The following is a 21,553-nucleotide window of genomic DNA, read 5'->3' as shown; positions in this document are numbered from 1 at the left end:
TATCCGTTCGGTGCATTAGTTGGCAATTTGTATACTTTAAATCAATTTCTTCCACAAAGCAAAATATGGAAATTTATAACTCATCTTCTAATTCTAATAAGAGAAAAGAACCTTGAAATGAACCAAGCATATCTTTGGCATCTAAGACTTGGTCATATCAATTTAAGTAGGATTCGAGGCTTATAGCCGATGGACTTTTGAGTTCATTAGAGTTGGAAAATTTTCCAACTTGTGAATCTTGCTTAGAAGGTAAAATGACCAAGAGGCCGTTCAAGGTCAAGGGGTATAGAGCCAAAGAAGTGTTAGAATTGGTTCACTCTGATTTGTGTGGTCCTATGTCCGTCCTGGCAAGAGGAGGTTTTGAATATTTTGTCTCTTTCATGAGCGATTATTCAAGATATGGATACATTTACCTAATGCGCCATAGTCCGAGTGCTTTGATAAGTTCAAAGAATACAAGGTGATGTGGAGAAGCGACTAGGTAAAAGTATCAAGACACTACACTCGTGGTGGCGAATACCTCTTAGGAGAGTTTAGGAATTACTTATCGAGGTCGGGATTCAATCCTAATTGTCGCACTGGAACACCCCAGCAGAATGGTGTGAGAGCGAAGGAATAGGACTCTTATGGAGATGGTTAGATCAATGATGAGTTATTCGGAATTACCAAATTCGTTTTGGGGATATGCTCTGGAAACGCAGATACGTTCCGAACTTAGTACATTCTAAATCAGTTTCTTCTACTCCCATAGAATTGTGGAATGGGCGAAAACCCGATCTAAGACATATTCGGATTTGGGGTAGTCCGGCACATGTCTGAAACCAGATCTTGATAAGTTAGAATCTCGTAGTTAGCGTGTTTGTAGGATATCCCAAAGGAACAAAGGTGGTTTATTTTATAGTCCTAAGACCGGAAGGTCATTGTTAGCACCAATGCCCGCTTTTTAGAAGAAGACTATATAATGGATCACAAGCCTAGTAGTAAAGTTGTTTTAGAAGAACTTAGAGGATATGTCTACTTGAGTACCAACAGTACAAGATGAAGTACTACAAGAGAGCAACACGTGTCACACATAATACACAACCACAGACATGCCTCATCGTAGTGGGAGGTTGTGAAACTGAAAGATTCATGTTTTGGAGAGTCTTGGACTTGATCCCGGTAAACATGATCCCCGATCATATAATGAAGCACTCCAAGATATAGATGCAGCATCTTGGCAAAAGGCAATGAATTCAAATAGAGTCCATGTACTCTAATAAGGTTTGGGAGCTTGTAGAACCACCGATGGTGTAAAAGCCGTTGGATGCAAGTGGATCTACAAAGGAAAAGAGGCAGACGGAAGGTAGAAACCTTCAAAGCTAGGCTTGTTGCGAAAGGGTACACTCGGAAAGAGGGAATCGATTATGAGGAAACCTTTTCACCGTGTATGCTTAAGTCTATCCGGATACTCTTATCCATTCTGCTCATATGGATTATGAGATTTGGCAAATGGATGTCAAAGCGACTTTCCTTAATGGAAGTCTTGAAGAGAACATCCATATGAAGCAACCAGAAGGATTTATTGAAAAAGGCAAAGAGCATCTAGTATGCAAGCTCAATCGGTCCATTTATGGACTGAAGCAAGCTTCAAGGTCTTGGAACATCCGGTTTAATGAAGTAATCCAGTCATATGGATTTATTTAAAGTCCGGATGAGTCTTGTGTATATAAGAAGTGTAACGGAAACGTGGTGGTATTTCTTGTACTATACGTAGATGATATTTTGTTAATTGGCAACAATGTCAAGGTATTATCAGACGTAAGGGTATGGTTGTCCAAACAATTTGATATGAAGGACTTAGGAGAATGTGCACACATTCTTGGGATCAAAGTTATAAGGGATCGCAAGAAAAGAATGTTGTGTCTATCCCAAGCTTCATATATAGATACAATCCTTGCTCGTTTTAGCATGCAAGACTCCAAGAAAGGTTTCTTACCTTTTAGACATGGAGTAGCTCTATCTAAAGAGATGTCTCCAAAGACATCAAAAGAGATAGAGGACATGAAAGCAGTTCCTTATGCTTCGGCTGTAGGAAGCCTAATGTATGCAATGCTATGTACGAGACCTGATATCTGTTTTGCCGTAGGCATGGTCAGCAGATATCAGAGTAACCCTGGACAAGGATGTTGGTGCAACCTTAGGTCAAGGTTGACCTGGTTGACCTGACTCGAGTTGACTTGACTCGAGTTGTATTTTGATGTTTGACTTGGGAAGATTGTTGATGCAACCTTAGGTCAAGATTGACCTAGTTGAGTTGCATGTTGATGTTTGACACTCGTGGAAGAGTTGTATTCTTGATGTGAGACAAGAATAGATGGTTGGGAGATTATTGGTGCAACCCTAGGTCAAGGTTGACCTGGTTGACCTGAAAAGTCCAAGTATGGAGACTTGGCAAACGGAAAAGTCCAAGCAGGGAGCTTGGCACGCGAAAAGTCCAAGTATGGAGACTTGGCACTGGAAAAGTCCAAGTACGGAGACTTGGCACGGGGAAAAGTCCGAGTATGGCACGCGGAAAGTCCAAGTATGGAGACTTGGCACGGAAAGTCCAAGCAGGAGTTTGGCACGGAGAAAGTCCGGAGTGAAGCCAGGCGGTGGAAAGTCCCGGTGAGTGAAGCCGGGCAGGAGAAAGTCCCGTGAGTGAAGCCGACAGGAAAGACCTAGTGAGTGAAGCTAGGTGGAAATCACGGTGAGTGAAGCGGTGAAAATCCTAGTGAGTGAAGCTAGGTGAAAGGGAAAGTCCCGGTGAGTGAAGCGGTGAAAGTCCCGTGAGTGAAGCCAGGCGGTGGGAAAGTCCTAAGCGGGATGTTAGGCGGGTGGAAATCCTGGTGAGTGAAGCCGGTGAAATGGAGTAAAAGACAGGCAGGAAAATCCAGATGGATCGGATGATCGGACATCCGGTGTTGAGGAAAGTCCAAGTAGGTCAGCGATTGACCGACACTTGGCGAGGGAGTTCTAGCAGGTCAAGGGAGTGACCAGATGCTAGGGATGAAGTACCAATAGGTCAAGGTTGACCGGATATTGGTTTGAAGTCTTGGGACTTGGTGGGCAAACCTAGCTGATCGGCCACCGCACCGATCCGGATATTTGTTTGCTCGATCGCCCGTGACCGATCGGACATCAATAGGAAGTTTCTGTGCCATCGATCGGTGACCGATCGCAGCTTAAGAGGCAAAGAGAGTGCGATCGGTCCACGCACCATCAGGCCATCAGAGATCGAAAGAGTTTAGATCTCCCCACAATGACATGATATTGTCCACTTTGGGCCTAAGCCCTCATGGTTTTGCTCTTGGGCTCTCCCCAAAAGGCCTCATGCCAATGGAGATATCTTTCTCTTATAAACCCATGATCTTTTCCATGTGTTTTCAATATGGGACTATGTTTGCAACCTTGCAACCCCAACAATCCCCCCCTCAAACAAAGGACCATGGGCTTCCCACGTCCGATCCTTGACCCACCAGGTCTTCCTGCCCTTCGGTCTACCCGACCTACTAGGACTTCCCACGTTCGGTCATCGACCCACTAGGACTTCCTGCCCCTCGGTCCACCCGACCTACTAGGACTTCCTGCCTGGTGTCTGGTCCTTTTGATCCGAACATAGGAGCCCCCACTTTCTTTGTTCGAGGTCAATATTGTACTCACATGGTTCAATCAAACCATAGCTCTTGTGCACAGTCGGCGGTTAAACCTTCTGGCAGTCCGGGCTCTGATACCAATTGTAGGATCGAAAAGAATTTAGATAATGGGACTATGTTTGCAACCTTGCAACCCCAACAAAGGACATTGGACTGCGGTAAAGCATATATTAAAGTACCTGAGAAGGACTAGGGATTATATGCTAGTTTACCAAGCAGATGATTTGCTCCCTGTGGGTTACACGGATTCAGATTTTCAATCAGATAGGGACAATAGTAAGTCTACATCAGGCTATGTGTTTACTTTAGGAGGTGGAGCCATTTCATGGAGGAGTGTTAAGCAGAAATGCGTTTCGGACTCAACCATGGAAGTTGAGTATGTAGCAGCCTCCGAGGCAGCTAAAGAAGCAGTATGGCTCAGGAACTTTCTAATGGACTTAGATGTGATTCCTGGTTTGCCCAAGATCATCACAATTTATTGTGATAATAGCGGTGCAGTTGCAAACTCGAAGGAACCACGAGCTCATAAGGCGAGTAAACATATAGAGCGCAAGTACCACCTGATACGAGATATCGTGAAGCGAGGAGAAGTTGTCATCGCCAAGATTGCATCAGCGGATAACCTGGCAGATCCTTTCACTAAGGCCCTTCCGGCGAAAGCTTTCGATCGGCATGTGGAGGGAATGGGAATCAGATGTATGGTAGAAGATATGGCAGCTTAGTCATTAGTATAAGTGGAGATTGTTGGAGTGTATACTGAAAGGCTAGCTTTGTAAACATTCATTATGAATAAAGAATCACATTTGGTCTAATTATCTACATTTGTTTGTAGTTGTTCATTTAATTTATATTAGATAACATAGTATGTGGTGTCACATACGGAAGATGATGTTATCAGTACCTTATATAAATTATAAACAGTAGCTCACGACCGTAATGGAAAGGAACAAACCATTAGAAGGTCGAGTGTAATTAGGTATTAGTTTATCTTGACTATATAATTACACTAGTACACTCGGAGTGTATTGAGTAGGACCATTTGAGGTCGTTCCTTTTATACTGACTTTATAAAGGAACAAAGACCTCGATTATTATGGAAGTGTGTGCTCTAATCCTAATATAATAACAAGCACATATGTTTGATATTTATTTCTTTAATTTATCAATGGGTGAGATTTAGTTCGATGAATCAATAAACCCGATAAATTGGGAAATGGTATCACTCATAGTGTTGTTGATTATAGAAGGAAACGTGTCCTAGTGATACTAGGTTGATAATGTCCTCAAGAGGAGCTCATAAAGATTGTCATGTTAAACCTGCAGTGGACTTAGTCCGACATGATAATAAGGTTGAGTGGTACTACTCTTGACTTAGATATTAATTAAATGAGTTGTCAAGAACTCACTTAATTAGTGGACATTCGATATCTTAAACAGGAGACTAACACACTCATAATAAGAAGGAGCCCAAAATGTAATTTGGGATTGGTGCGTAGTTCAATGATAGTTCTCTAGTGGAATGAATTATCATTGATAAAATTAGGTTGTGTGTTCGGGCGAACATGGGATGCTTAATTTTATCGGGAGACCAAACCAATTCCTCCTCTCGGTCCCTATCGTAGCCTCTTATTTATAGAGTACTATACCCACATATACCCACCTTCTATACCCACCTGAGGGCCAGGCTAGCTTGGGAACTAAGCTAGGGCCTAAGCTTGAGTTTAGGTGGCCCTAGCTTGAACCCAAGCTAGTAGGGCCGGCCATAATTAATTAAAAGAAAATTTAATTTTAATGTTTATTATTATGTGAAGATTTAATTTAAAAGAGAATTAAAATTAAAATATCTCTTGTAAAAGATTTACAAAAGATTAAAGAAAGAGATTAGATCTCTTTCCTTATTTGTAGATTGGAGAGATTTTTTTTTTTAAAATTATTCACATGTTAATAAAATTAAAATTATAGATATTTCCTTTTATTAACCATGAAGAGATTTTAAAGAGAAATTTTATTTTTTAAAATTTCCGGAAACAAATAAGGAAAGTTTTAATTGTTGATTGAAACTTGTCCAATTTGCTTCCTATTGTTTTGGCCGGCCATCATTGTTTAATTGGGGAAATATTATTTTATTTTTATCAATTAAATCATGTCAAGGAAATTAAGGAAAATTTATTGTAATTAAATTTCCTAATTTACCTAGGCCAAGGAATATAAAAGAAGGGGTGAGGGTGCCTTCACAAGACACAACATCTATTATTCCTCTCCTCTTTTCCTTGGTGTGGCGCCATCATCTCCTTCTCTTCCTCTTGTGGTGGCGAACCTCTCCCTCTCCCTTGGAGTTCTTGTGGTGGCGGATACTACTCGGAGAAGAAGAAGAAGGAGAGAAAGCTAGCATCTCTTGGAGCTTGGTTAGTATTTTGGTTTTTCTCCTTGGTGAAGCTTTTCTTTTGTGGCCGAACCTTGCTTGGAGGAGAAGAAGGTGGTTGGTGGTTTCTCATCTTGGAAGATCGTTGCCCACACAACGTCCGAGGTTAGAAGAGGAATACGGTAGAAGATCAAGAGGTTTTTTTTTCTACAAGGTATAACTAGTAATTTCTATTTCCGCATCATGCTAGTTATTTATGGAAATAATGCCAAATACAAGAGGCTTACGTTCTAGTATTTCGAATATGTTTTTCGAAGTTGTGTTCTTTCTTGTTGATAACAGAGTGGATATCAAGCTAAGGATCTTGGAGCTGGAGGAGACTGGAACTGGAAACAAACCGGGCGGAGAGGTTCGGCGGGAGGTCCTCCGAGCCTGGGCGAGAGTATGGAGAAGCAGAAGTAGCGCGACCTTCGTACGCGTAATGGCTATTCCTTTTAGGACGGAGAAAGAATTGATGCACGCCCATCGAGATGCGAGCGTCAACCCATACCACTGATGCACTTGTCGGAGAGCTTACACGATCTCTACACGGTGAGAGAATGTTCTTTGATGGGACAGACCTCAAGAGTTAGTCGAGTAGGCATAGCCATACGACTTGACTGCCGAAAATGTTCCCATCTTTACCCACCACATGCGGGGAGCCCGCCCACCGGGCAAGCAGGAAAGTCCGGACGCGGTGAAAGTCGTCCGACAGCTCGATTCTTGCGCCCGTCAGGGTGCCTTCCCGCCGTCATTGTGCACCGCTTCATTTGATGCTGGAACCTGGTCCCTACCAGGTGTCTTTTACTATCGATTTCTTTTTCCGAGTCCTCGGCCGCCTTTCGTGAGCCATCGACCTTTGACCTCCCTCGCTGACTCCTTGTGGGGTTCGCTTACCGTCGGATCACTTGCCTTCCTCGAGTCTAGTCGAAGGAGGCAAAGTCCGACCGATTGACCGCCATCTCCGAACAATGATTATTGCATTAGCGCTCGGCGACATACTACCGCTCATCCATGCGCGATATCTCGCTCGCGATACTTTGTCCATGCCTTGTATTTTCTTGGAATCGACGTCGTTGTTCTCCCACACTACGCACGGTAAGGGAGTTCATTAAATGCGACTAGTAACCGGCCGACACGTGGCGATCGTGCATTTGTCAAAGTATGGCGGTTGCGTCACTTCCGATGGGACAGCCGCCGTTTGAAACGGACGATCAGATGACAACCTCGATATCGACGACCTGGATCGGACGGTGGAGATCGCTTCCGGGCGGCGATATAAAGCCCTTGACTCCGTTTCCGCCGCCTTTCATCTTCTTCATTTCCAGATTCCTGTCGCTCCTCCTTTCGCCGGCGACCTTGTGCTCAGACTTCCCGACGATCACACGGCAACTTCCGATCATCTCCCTCGCTTGTAAGATCCTTTTTCTCGCTCGAGACGCGTTCTTCTTTCTGTTAATCATCCTCGTCAGTCGGTTTTCTTCCTTTGCTTGAACCATCCTCTTCTATCCCGCATTCTGGCCTTTCGATCATGACCAAGATCAGCCAACCGTGCTCCGGTCTTGGTACTCGAACATGGAAAGTTCGGTTCGAGGAAGACGCCATGCCTTTATTCGAGCATATGACCTACCGACCGACCACAGTGTTAACGCCCGATCGGCCTAACGATCCTCCGTCCAAGATCGTTGTCTTCTTCCATGATCAATTCCTGCCGGCCTACGTTTCCTCCTCACAAGTTTTCTTAAAAGTTTGCAACTATTTCCGCATTCCGCTCGGCCAAGTAGTTCCCAATTCTATTAGATTGTTGAGCGGAGTGATAGTTTTGTTCAAACTGAACGGCATTCCCTTAAACCGAAAATCTTCCACTACTTCTACTATCCCAAGCAAGCCGAGTGGGGTACCTTTGTTTTCCAATCTAGGATAGGCTTCATCCTTTTCGATAATATGCCGAGCTCCAACAAACACCGGAAGGAGCATTTTTTCTATATTCGCTTTCCCGAGCGGCCTACTTTCCGCACTAAGTGGCAGATAGCTATACCTGCGCAACCGGAACTCGGCAAGTTTAGAGGTGACGCAGACTATCTCCATGCACCGAGCGGCTAGTAGGTCAGCGCTATCACATTGACAAGATGCTTCTCCCGTGAGTAATGCATATATTCGGCTTGTCTTCTACCACCGACCTTGTAGCATGAGTAAGCTTCCCTATCTCCTTATTTTGTTCTAACGATTTATTCTCCGCAGCATGAGGTCATGTGGAGAGCCGGAGCTACCGAGAGCTCAACCGGAAGCCGCCAGATTGAGGCGGTGATGAGCAAGGAGGCCACCGAACTGGCCTCAACCGACCCGGGTGCGGTGACGCCCGGTCCTGACCGCCTCCCGGATGAGGCCACGGCAATATAGAACATGGAAGTGAAGTGGAGGCCGTTGCCCGATGATGCCGCCACTGCACGGAACGCCGACCGCACCGCCTACACTTGATGAGCCACAACCTGTGTGCGCCCCGGACCAGCCTCCGAGAGTACCCCTACCTCAGATTCTCCGAGGGCTCGGAAGTTCCGCCTTCGAGGACTCACGACGCCTGAGGCGAGCTACCTCCTCTTCGCTGGTGGGCCATCTCGGAGCGGCCGATGCCGAATCTACTTAACGCCCCGCGCCCTTCGGAGGCGACATGGTCGCCACGATCGCCTGTAGATTTCGAGCAGATGATCACCGACGGTCCTCTCGCACAAGCTTGGATAGATGCTCGAGTCGATAGCCAAATTGACTCCCGGCATTGCGAAGAACCTTCAATCAGCCCGTATGGCCTTCCTTCTTTTCTTTCCTATTTGAAGTTTTTAACCCGCTCGTGTTTGCTAGCAGAACTGGGTGGAGCAGATCGCCATTAGCGATCGATTGGCCGAAATGAGGAGGAACCAAGAAACAAAACAATTGGGACGCCAGTAATGACGGCCCTGAGAAGGCCAAAAATCACTAGAAGTCGAGCGGAACGAAGTCATCGATCGCGGGCGAAAAGGTCATTCGCTTGAAACAATGATTAAACAACGAGACAAGGAGATCCGCATTGCCACCACTGGAAGCAACGGACCATCAATGATATGGACCATGAAGGTGGAGATCCGGGCCGAGCAACGATTAGGACCCGATGCTCACGGCCATCGAAAAGAGAGCCGCCGCCGATCTCCAAAGATTTGATGGAGACTTGAAGGATCTCAAAGCCGCCAGCGACGCCGCCCATGCCGCGCTCAAGGAATATCAAGAGGAGAGTCGGCCCGCTCGGAGGAAGTGAGGAAGGCGTTCCTCCGCCGGAAGGCTTCGGAGAGAAGTTTACCGACAAGATATCCCTCACGCTGGCTGCAGGCGCGTGGCGTCTTCATACCAAGGACATGCAAGAGTACTTAGAGGATGCCATTCCACATTTTGTTGATGTGCAAGAGCATTTTGTTTTTTGAATTCCCCCTTTATTAATGACTTTTGGACTTGCATATTAGATAATCTTCTGTTCCTCTCTATTTTAGCTTCTATTTTAGCTAGAAATCCTCGTCTCCAAAGGGGTTTTCACTGGATTTTCGCAAGACCTCCAGCTCAGCGTTTATAGACGGAGCCGACGCGCACGGCTTTTATATCGGCCGGCCTGGGGCTCGATTTTTAACGACGAGTTTGGCCGTCGCGTCCGGATTATTTAAAGACGCCGGCCTGCCTCGATATTTATCACGAGCTCGACGGCGCGGTTTTATAGCCGGTCGGCGGCTTCGATTTTTAACGACGGAGTTTGCCGGCCCGCCGGATTATTTAAAGACGCCGCCTGCCCTCGATATTTATCGCCGGAGCTCGACGGCGGTTTTTATAGCCGTCGGCGCGTTTCATTTTAACGACGGAGTTGGCCGCTGGCCCGCCGGATTATTTAAAGACGCCCGTGCCTCTTGATATTTATCGTCGAGCTCGACGGCGCGGTTTTTATAGCCGGTCGGCGCGGCTCTTGATTTTAACGACGGAGCTCTCGGCCGCGCTGGCCCGCCGATTATTTAAAGACGCCGCTCGCCTCGATATTTATCGTCAGGAGCTCGACGGCGCGGTTTTTATAGCCGGTCGGCGCGCTCTTGATTTTTAAATCGTACCTGAGTTCGCTTCGAGTCTCGAGCTCCGGTTAACCTCCCGGCCTCCCGTGATAAAGAGACCTTGAGATAATGATGATATGTCCTATATTACGCTCTTTTTTCTTTTCATCCTATTTCAAGTATTTAGTCGAAAATGAAGTACAGGGTGATTCGTTGATACACCTTTCACCGTGAACCGATAAGGTTGGAGGTGGTTCAGCTCCACAGTCTATCTAGCCGCCACCGCCCTCGTCTTCCAAATAATGCGCTACCGAAGCTTCGATGACTCAAGGACATGCCCATGGAGCTTCAAGCTTGCCGACATCGACCGGCCCACTTTCTTCCGTATAAGATCGCTTGACACGATCCGGGAATGACGGATTGTAGTTTTACCTCATCCATTGCGGTATGCCATCAGCCGAACGGACGCTTTTGCCCTCTCCTCTTCTACCAAGTCCAGCTCCATGTTTCTTCGTTCGGCGTTGTCATCATCATAGCTCTGGATCCGGGCTGACTCAACGCCGACTTCGACCGGTATGACAGCCTCACCGCCATATACCAAATGGAACGGTGTGACTCCCGTCCCTTCTTTTGGCGTCGTTCGGATGGCCCACAAGACGCTCGGCACTTCATCCGGCCAACTCCCTCCCAAATGGTCGAGCCGAGCGCGCAGAATACGAAGAATTTCCCGGTTGGCGACTTCAGCTTGACCGTTGCTCTGAGGATAGGCCACGGACGTGAAATGTTGCTCAATGTCGTAGCTTTTGCACCAATCCTCTAACATCTTCCCTGTGAACTGCCGCCCGTTGTCGGACACTAGTCGGCGAGGGATGCCGAACCGACAAATGATGTCTTTGCATGAATTTTTAACCATTTGTTCGATGATCTTTTATGACGAAATGACCTCCACCCACTTGGAGAAATAGTCTTCTACAACAAGTAAGTGTTAGTACAATTAGCTTTCAATGTTTTGATGTTTGATAATATATCTATGTCTGGTCAGTTTGATTAAGGGTTGATCCAAATAAGACTTGATATTTGGAAGAGAGAGGTCTAGTTAGAACTAGATGACTAGCAAGAAAAAATCCTAATTGGAGGTTAGGCAAGGGTAAGTCCTAACTAGAGGTTAGGCAGCAGTAAAGGAACCGCTTCAAATTTATTTGAAGCGGTTAGAATACGCTTCGGAAGGTCCCAAAAACCGGTTCTAAAGCCCTTGTTTTTTTGTAGTGTATCCCTTCTGTCCTGTCGATATGTGCCACTAATGAGACTTGCTCGATCGAATGCTCTATGGTGATCGACATCAAGGAGCTGGCTAATCTTGCCAACTCATCTGCTGTTTGGTTCTCCGATCGAGAGATCTTCTGGATGACGACCTCCTTTAAGTTAGCCTTCAGCTTCTCGAAAGCTTCCGCGTAGAGCTTTAACCGAGCATTGTTTATCTCTAATGTCCCTAATAGCTACTGAGCAGCCAACTAAGAATCCAGTGGATGAGGACTTTAATGGCTCCCACATGCTGGGTCGCCTGTAAGTCGGCTATCAATGCTTCATACTCAACTTCATTATTGGTGGCTCTATAGTCCAGTCATACGGGCAGGTGCATACGGTCTTCTTGTGGTGAGCTTAACATTATACCGATCCCGCTAGCTTGCCGAGTGAGCAAACCATCCCCATATATTCTCCAAGTTACCTCCGGCTCGATATTCTGGATCTCTATGACGAAATTAGCCAAGGCTTGGGCCTTGATTGTCGTTCGGGGTTAATATTCTATGTCAAATTCGCTTAGCTCGGTCGTCTATTTAATTATCCTCCCAAATGCCTCGGGGTTGAGAAGGACCCTCCCCATCTGGTATTTCTCATCGCAGGAGCGCTCGCATCGCATCCTCTGCTGCTGGCCGTGCTGCTGACGCTGGCATTGTTGCCGGCATTGCTCCAGCCGCTGCTCGGGGTCGCCCTTTGGGTTGTCGCCGAGGACGTCTTCGAAGGACAGGGCTACGCTGGAGGACACGAAGAGAACTACTGCGAGGAAAACGAGCAATCCTTTGAACTTAGTAGCCATGGCGATCGAGGGAAAGCCTGGTCGATGAGTGGAGAGGGATAACAACGGGGTGCATTTATAGGGTCGGAAGAAACGATGAGTAGGCGGAAACGGCGAGGAATGAAGTTGCATGGGATGAACGTGGCGCGCGGGTCATGCTTCCATGGCTACCTCCTTTAGCTCCGAACAAGCACTTCGGGATTTAGCTTGACTCCATATTTGCTTAGTGTGCGGAAGGTTTCTTCCATATCCTTGAAAGATCGGCGCTCGGACGGATTTGATAAGAATGTCGTCCACATAAACTTCCAGATTCCGCGATGCGCTCCTTGAACACTTTGTTCATCAAGCGTTGATAGGTGGCCCGGCATTCTTCAATCCGAACGGCATCACATTGTAGCAATATATTAAAGTGATTCTGACTTACTTTTCTTGATCTTCCGGCGAGCGGGACTTGATGATATCCTTGGTAGGCGTCAAGCATGCAAATTAATTCATGCCGGCCGTAGAGTCCACCGATCTATCAAGGCGGAGGATAAAAATCCTTGGGGCATGCTTTGTTTAAGTCTCGAAAGTCGATCGGACCCTCCACTTGCCGCATTGAGACCAAGACTACGTTGGCCGGCCGACTTGGGGCTGCCAGCGTATGTGGCGGCCTTGAGTTTTCTACTTGGGATAATAGTATTACACTCGTGAAATCCTTTTACCTTCTTCCGTGAGCGTCCGGTGGACATGCAAATTCATCTGCGCGGGGCTCGGCGAAATTCGGGTAACTCATGTGTCGACGGGCGAAGACATCATAATTTCGTTGGAGAACCTTTGACTTCTCCTTCATTCTTTCCCCGGATCGAGGCGATAAAGTCGTGGCCTCGATCGGGTTGGATGGATCTGGACTTCCTCCTTTTCATCATAAATTAAAGCGGGAGGTTTCTCGGTTATGGCGTGTACCTCGATTCGGGGTGCCTTCCGAGCAGGCCTCACTTCGGATCATCTCTATATAGCGGCCGAGCTGCTAGCTGATCTCCTCCTAATTTGTCTTCCAGGAACTTTATCTTTTGGTGGAAGGTTGAGACAACCGCTCGCTGAGCGTCGGTCGTCCCAAAATGGCGTTGTAGGATGATGGAGAGTCGACCACCACGGGTTGATTGTCTGGTCCTCTGGCGGCTCTTCTCGGTAGTGTGGTAGGATTTCAAACCGGGTGAACTTCGTTGCCGTAAACCCGTAGAGCGGGGTCGTCATGGGCGCGGCTCGGCTCGATCAATTTGCGGTACCGTCGAGCGCCTTCTTGAATATGATGTTGGCCAGGGCTCCTGTCAACAAATGTCGGTGAATGGTGTAATTTACCGCTTTAACTGACGTAGCGTCGTCGGGGAACTTCTACTCTTCTAAGTCCGGGTCAGTGATTTCGGTCCACTTGCCCGTTCTTGACTCGAGCCGCGTGGATCTGCTTGTCGGACGCTTGACGCCCGCCTTCGGCTCGATTGGAGTCTCCTCCGGTCCGATCGGCAATAACGTTGATCTCGCGGAAGTATTGTTTTCCTCCTAGCTTTTCCTCTCGTGTTCTCCTCGACGGCGCGATTCTCCTCTCGGGGAGATCGGTGTCACTGCTGATGTCGCCTCTCGGTGTGGGTCCGGTCACTTCATGAGTCCTATGTCTCATCGATGGGAGGAGACCGTCGTTCGGCTTTCAGGGGCACGGATTGGACAACAAGGAATGCCGGCAATCCCTGTGTTATGTGTATCCGTTCGTGGAAGGTGCGAACATAGGGTCCACCTCCTCTTTGGCTTGGGCCGGCAGCCACCTCTTGTATGTGAGATCGGCATGGGGTCGGATTGCATCGCCTCGGTCCTCGGCTCGCGGCGGCTTGCCTTTGTTTGCTCGGTGAGTATGTGGCTCGGCGGGAGCTTCCTTCGGCTTGCGCTTCTTCCACATTTATATATTCGTTGGCTCGATGTAGCATGTGATCATAATCTCGGGCGGCTTTCGGATGAGCGACCGGAAGAAGTCTCCATCCGCCTGGCCTTGCGTGAAGGCGTCATCTCATCGCCTCCGAGGTGGCCGTTGGGATGTCCATCGCCACTTGGTTGAACCGCTGAATAAGCTCGAAGCGATTCTCTCGGCTCTTGCTTGATGGCGAACAAGTGACACTTGTCTTTTGATAACGCCGACTCTGGCGAAGTGGTGGAGGAAGGCCGTTCGAATTCCTTGAAGCTCGTGATGGATCCGTCCGGCAGCCTCCGGAACCACCGTTGAGCGGATCCCGAGAGAGTGGTAAGAAAGACTCGGCACTTCACTCCATCGGTGTATTGATGGGCGTGGTCATGTTATCAAACTTACCCAGATGATCATCCGGTCCGTTGTTCCATTGTACTCGCCGATTGCGGGAGGCACGTAGTGCTTGGGCAGAGGGTCGTAGTATAGCCTCAGAATTAGCGATTGATCCGCAGGAGTCCGCTCGGGAGCTTTCCCTTCTGTCATCCCGCATTGGCATTTCATCGGAGGAAGATCCTATATCTCTTGGGCGGCGTGGCTGGGTGCGAAATAAGGCCGATGGAATGCGACAGTGGTCGGAGGTGCTTATCGCCGCCACCGACGCCGATGTTGCTTCTTGCCCTCATCGACGGATGCTTTTGTTTTTGCTCCACGAGTTTGGCGGCCCTTATCTCAACCAGGCGTCGAGTTCCTCCCTGAAAGCGTCACCGTGTCTTGTCGTCGTCCACCGTCCATTGTCTCCTTCCGGATCGGGGCGTTTCCCACGACGGCGCCAATTTGATCCTGTCCGAACCAAGAGTCGTGACGGACGCGTGCGTGGCGCTCTCTGCTGGATCTTGAGTGCTCGGCGAACTCGCAACAAACCGGGAGGAGAGGTTCCTGACGGTCCTCGACGCCTCAAGTCGGTAGGCTATGGAGAAAGTGGCGCCAAATCATATCGCGTACCTTTGGCGAAGTAATAGCCTCTTTATATAGGACGGAGAAAGAATTGATGCACGCCCATCGAGATGCGTGCGTGTCAGTAACCCATACCACGGTATGCACTTGTCGAGAGCTTATCCCATACTGCTACAGTGAGAGAATGTTCTTTGATGGGACGGGACCCCTGTCGAGGCTCAAGTCGTATGGCATAGCCACACGACTTGACCAGCTCGGAAAAATGTTCCCATCCCTGGCCCACCGGGCGGGCAGTGAAAGTCCGGACGCGGTGAAAGTCGTCCGGACGGCCCTGATTCTTTGCGCCGTCCGGGGGGTGCTTCCTTCCGCTCGGTCATTGTGCACTGCTTCATTTGAGCGTCGGAACCCTGGTCCCTACCAGGGTGTCTTTTTACTATCAGATTTCCCTTTTTTCCGAGTTCGGTCGGCTCGCCCCTTTCGGGTGAGCCACTGGACCCTTTGACCTCCCCTCAGCGTTGACTCCTTGTGGGGTTCCGGCTTTTTACCGCCGGATCACTTGTGATTTGATTGTTCTCTTTGGTTAACCTAAAGTTATTTTAGGAAATTAAATATTAGCTTTCTATTAAAGGTTTTGTCTAGTCGGTGGTGGTTGCTCCCATATCCAAGAAGGCCATGTGCCTCGCCACGTCAGTACTGGGAACCTTTTATGGAAATTAATATTTAATGGAATTAATAACTTAAGGAGACTTGGGTCGAACGTGTTAAGTTCCGCAGGAGATCCAAGTCAAAACCTAAAAGAACAAATAGATTAAGTTTTGGATCAAACGTGTTAAGTTCCGCAGGCGATCCAAAATTTAATTTAAAAGAACACATGGTAGCTAGGAAAAGGTTCAGACCTTTGTACAAAATTTTTGTACAGTGGAACCTATAGGTTTTCCGAGGAGCAACCAACAATTGGTATCAGAGCTAGGGTTTTGCCTCTGTGTATTTGGTATTTAGTTTAATTATGCATATGTCATACATAATTTAGGCAGGATAATAGTAGGATGTGCTAACTTTGTGGATGCAGGATCCAACTATTATGGCTTTTAGTTAATTATGTGTGTGATTGGACCCTTGGACATGTCAAGGGCAATTTATATGTGTGTGCATGATTGTATTAAAATACAGCAGGAGCTGTATTTAGTTTTTATTAGGATTTTATTTTTGATCTAGATACATGTACATTCCTTTTATGGAATATAGGATCAAAATGTAAAATTCTATTTATGTCATGGATTGAATCTTGCAAGCGTGGAACCTTCTAAGGACCGAGGCACTGCGGCAAGATGGATGCGGCAGTTAGACCCGGTGGCGGTGGCCAAATATGGCGCAGCTTCGGATGACAACACACGAAGGACAATTAAAGATAAAAGCCATAATAGTTGAAAATTAGATTTTCTATTTATTGCTTTTATATTATGTGTGCATGTTAGTTTACAAGTTTAGTAGGCTAGTATAGTTAAAATTCCTCATTTATAAATAACTAAGTGGGAGAGGGATTTTAAATAAATCTCATGGTCTCCATTCTTGGTTTGTAAGTGATGCAAACAAGCTTCTTGGTGGCTCTGAGTGCCTTCCTCCATGCGGATGAGCTTGTTTGTGGATCACTAGAGCGGACTTCCATTTTGGATGACTATAGGAAATTAATTAAGGCGTGTGATCTTCCCAACGGAAGGGCATAATCTTATTAATGGACTTAGTGTCAAGTAATGGTATACACTTAGACACATCTAATAGTATCCTCCCAGCGGAGTCACTATTATTATTTGTGTGACCAAATAATACCAACTATTAATTTTATTTGTCAAAAGTTAGGTTGACAAGATAATAAAATTAATGGGTTAAAACCCTCCTTTACAAATGTTGAATTTGTATCGTCCACACTAACGTGGCATACAAAATTCACGGTGTGATGAGGTGTTGGTTAATTTAAAATAGTATTGTTTGAGGAATCAATATTATTCTAAATTTAGAGTTCGACCAAAAGTTATTTGTGATTCTTAGGATGTCTTTCAACCCATGTCCATCATACTTCAACCAGAATAGACTTACTGGACCAAACTACATAGATTGGAAAAGAAACACGGACATTGTTCTTCTTCTGATTATAAATATGTCTTTGAAGCGATGCCCATCATACTTGAATCTACCCAAGAGGAGATTGAATATCATAGGAAATGGGTAAGCAGATGAGATGGCGGTGTTACATTTTGGCTTCAATGTCAAATGTATTGCAACATCGACATCAAGATTTACAACTGCCTATGATATTATGAACAATCTCAAGGAACTCTTTGGTCATCGGGATGGGCTTCTAGGCAAGAAGCCATGAGAAAGATAATGATGACCACCATGCAAGAGGGTACTCACGTGAGGATCATATCCTAAAGATGATGGCTTATCCGAACGAGATACGGATCCTTGGAGGAGAAATTGATGGGAAACCCGGATCGATATGATCCTCCAAGCGCTACCTAGAAGTTTTGAGCGGTTCGTTTGAACTATAATATGAATAAGAGGTTTTATTCATTAGCGGAACTACTAATAGCAGAAGGATTATTTCGTCACAATGCTCAAATTCACTATCTTGAAACGGTTCTACTTCTAAACCAAAGGAAAGAAGAAGAAGAAACAAGTTGGTTCAGCAAAGAAAGTGAATAAATCTCAGTCTGGGATTTAAAGTTGGAATGAAGAAGCCGAAGGGCAAGTGCTTCATCAGGACATTGGAAGGCGGAATGTCCTCGTAGGAACCAAAACAAAGGTATATCTCATACTCTAGTTGTTGAAACATGTTTAGCGGTGTTATCTACCAACACCTGGTGTGTGGATACAGCCACTGATCATGTCTGCAATTCCTTGCGGGGTTCCAGAAACCCGACGACTATCTGAAGGAGAAATTACAGTCTACATGGGCAATGCTACTAAGGTGGCATTGTTCAGTGGGAGACGTCTACTTATCTTTTAGTAGAAATAGGAATTTGGTTTTAAGAAATTGTCTTTATGTACCCAGTTTTAGAAAGAATTTAATTTCAGTTTCTAAACTGTTTTTAGATGGATATTCAGTTTCCTTTAGTAACGATGTAGTTATTAAAAGAAAAAAGTGATTATCTGTTCAGGTGCATTAGTTGGCAATTTGTATACTTTAAATCCAATTTATTCCACAAAGCAAAATATGGAAATTTATAACTCATCTTCTAATTCTAATAAAGAGTAAAGAACCTTCAGAAATGAACCAAGCATATCTTTGGCATCTAAGACTTGGTCATATCAATTTAAGTAGGATTCAGAGGCTTATAGCCGATGGACTTTTGAGTTCATTAGAGTTGGAAAATTTTCCAACTTGTGAATCTTGCTTAGAAGGTAAAATGACCAAGAGGCCGTTCAAGGCCAAGGGGTATAGAGCCAAAGAAGTGTTAGAATTGGTTCACTCTGATTTGTGTGGTCCTATGTCTGTCCAGGCAAGAGGAGGTTTTGAATATTTTGTCTCTTTCATAGACGATTATTCAAGATATGGATACATTTACCTAATGTGCCACAAGTCCGAGTGCTTTGATAAGTTCAAAGAATACAAGGCTGATGTGGAGAAACGACTAGGTAAAAGTATCAAGACACTACGGATCGTGGTGGCGAATACCTCTTAGGAGAGTTTAGGAATTACTTATCGAGGTCGGGATTCAATCCCAATTGTGCACTGGAACACCCCAAGTGTGGCGAGCGAAGGAATAGGACTCTTATGGAGATGGTTAGATCAATGATGAGTTATTCATTACCAAATTCGTTTTGGGGATATGCCTTAGAAAGCAGATGCTGAACTTAGTACCTTCTAAATCAGTTTCTTCTACTCCCATAGAATTGTGGAATGGGCGAAAACCCGGTCTAAGACATATTCGGTTTGGGGTAGTCCGGCACATGTCTTGAAACGAGATCTTGATAAGTTAGAATCTCGTCTGAAGTTCGCGTGTTTGTAGGATATCCCAAAGGAACAAAAGGTGGTTTATTTTATAGTCCTAAAGACCGAAGGTCATTGTTAGCACCAATGCCGTTTTAGAAGAAGACTATATAATGGATCACAAGCCCGATAGTAAAGTTGTTTTAGAAGAACTTAGAGGATATGTCTACTTCAGTATCTCAGGACAAGATGAAGTACCACAAGAGACTGCAACACGTGTCACACATAATACACAACCACAATTGCCTCGTCGTAGTGGGAGGGTTGTGAAACTGAAAGATTCATGTTTTGGAGAGTCTTGGACTTGATCCGGGTAAACATGAACCTGATCCCGACATATGATGAAGCACTCCAAGATATAGATGCAGATCTTGGCAAAAGGCAATGAATTCGAAATAGAGTCCATGTACTCTAATAAGGTTTGGGAGCTTGTAGAACCACGATGGTGTAAAAGCCGTTGAATGCAAGTGGATCTACAAAAGGAAAAGAGGGACGGCGAAGGTAGAAACCTTCAAAGCTAGGCTTGTTGCGAAAGGGTACACTCGGAAAGAGGGAATCGATTATGAGAAACCTTTTCACCGGTAGCCATGCTTAAGTCTATCCGGATACTCTTATCCATTCTTGCTCATATGGATTATGAGATTTGGCAAATGGATGTCAAGATGATTTCCTTAATGGAAGTCTTGAAGAGAACATCCATATGAAGCAACCGAAGGATTTATTGAAAAGGCAAAGAGCATCTAGTATGCAAGCTCAATCGGTCCATTTATGGATGAAGCAAGCTTCAAGGTCTTGGAACATCCGGTTTAATGAAGTAATCGGTCATATGGATTTATTCAAAGTCCGGATGAGTCTTGTGTATATAAGAAGTGTAGGAACGTGGTGGTATTTCTTGTACTATCGTAGATGATATTTTGTTAATTGGCAACAATGTCAAGGTATTATCAGGCGTAAGGGTATAGTTGTCCAAACAATGTGAGATGAAGGACTGAGGAGAATGGGCACACATTCTTGGGAGCTAAGTTATAAGGGAGCGCAAGAAAAGGAGGTTGTGTCGATCCCAAGCTTCAGATAGATATACAATCCTTGCTCGTTTTAGCATGCCAGACTCCAAGAAAGGTTTCTTACCTTTTAGACATGGAGTAGCTCTATCTAACGAGATGTCTCCAAAGACATCAAAGAGATAGAGGACATGAAAGCGGTTCCTTATGCTTGGTGTAGGAAGCCTAATGTATGCAATGCTATGCGAGACACGATATCATTTTGCGTAGGCATGGTCGTGAGATATCGAGTAACCTGGACAAGGACATTGGACTGCGGTAAAGCATATATTAAAGTACACGAGAAGGACTAGGGATTATATGCTAGTTTACCAAGCGGATGATTTGCTCCCTGTGGGTTACAGATTTTGATTTTCAATCGAGATAGGGACAATAGTAAGTCTACATCGGCTATGTGTTTACTTTGGGAGGTGGAGCCATTTCATGGAGGAGTGTTAAGCGAATGCGTTTGGACTCAACCATGGGTCGAGTATGTAGCACCTCCGAGGCACTAAAGAAGCAAGATGGCTCAGAACTTTCTAATGGACTTAGATGTGATTCTGGTTTGCCAAGATCATCACAATTTATTGTGATAATAGCGGTGCATTGCAAACTCGAAGGAACCACGAGCTCATAAGGCGAGTAAACATATAGAGCGCAAGTACCACCGATACGAGATATCGTGAGCGAGGAGAAGTTGTCATCGCCAAGATTGCATCATGGATAACTGGATCCTTTCACTAAGGCCCTTAAAGCTTTCGATCGGCATGTGGAGGAATGGAATCGGATGTATGGTAGAAGATATGGCGCTTAGTCATTAGTATAAGTGGGAGATTGTTGGAGTGTATCTTGAAGGCTAAGCTTTGTAAACATTCATTATGAATAAAGAATCACATTTGGTCTAATTATCTACATTTGTTTGTAGTTGTTCATTTAATTTATATTGTAGATAACATAGTATGTGGTGTCACATACAGAAGATGATGTTATCAGTACCTTATAAATTATAAACAGTAGCTCACGACCGGAATGGAAAGGAACAAACCATTAGAAGGTCGTAGTGTAATTAGGTATTAGTTTATCTTGACTATATAATTACACTAGTACACTCAGAGTGTATTGAGTAGGACCATTTGAGGTCGTTCCTTTTATACTGACTTTATAAAGGAACAAAGACCTCAGTTATTATGGAAGTGTGTGCTCTTAATCCTAATATAATAACAAGCACATATGTTTGATATTTATTTCTTTAATTTATCAATGGGTGAGATTTAGTTCGATGAATCAATAAACCCGATAAATTGGGAAATGGTATCACTCATAGTGTGTGTTGTTGATTATAGAAGGAAGCCGTGTCCTAGTGATACTAGGTTGATAATGTCCTCAAGAGGAGCTCATAAAGATTGTCATGTTAAACCCCGCAGTGGACTT

Source organism: Zingiber officinale, chromosome 3A, assembly GCF_018446385.1.
Source record: "Zingiber officinale cultivar Zhangliang chromosome 3A, Zo_v1.1, whole genome shotgun sequence".
Lineage (NCBI taxonomy): Eukaryota > Viridiplantae > Streptophyta > Magnoliopsida > Zingiberales > Zingiberaceae > Zingiber > Zingiber officinale.
This window is presented reverse-complemented; position numbering follows the sequence as displayed.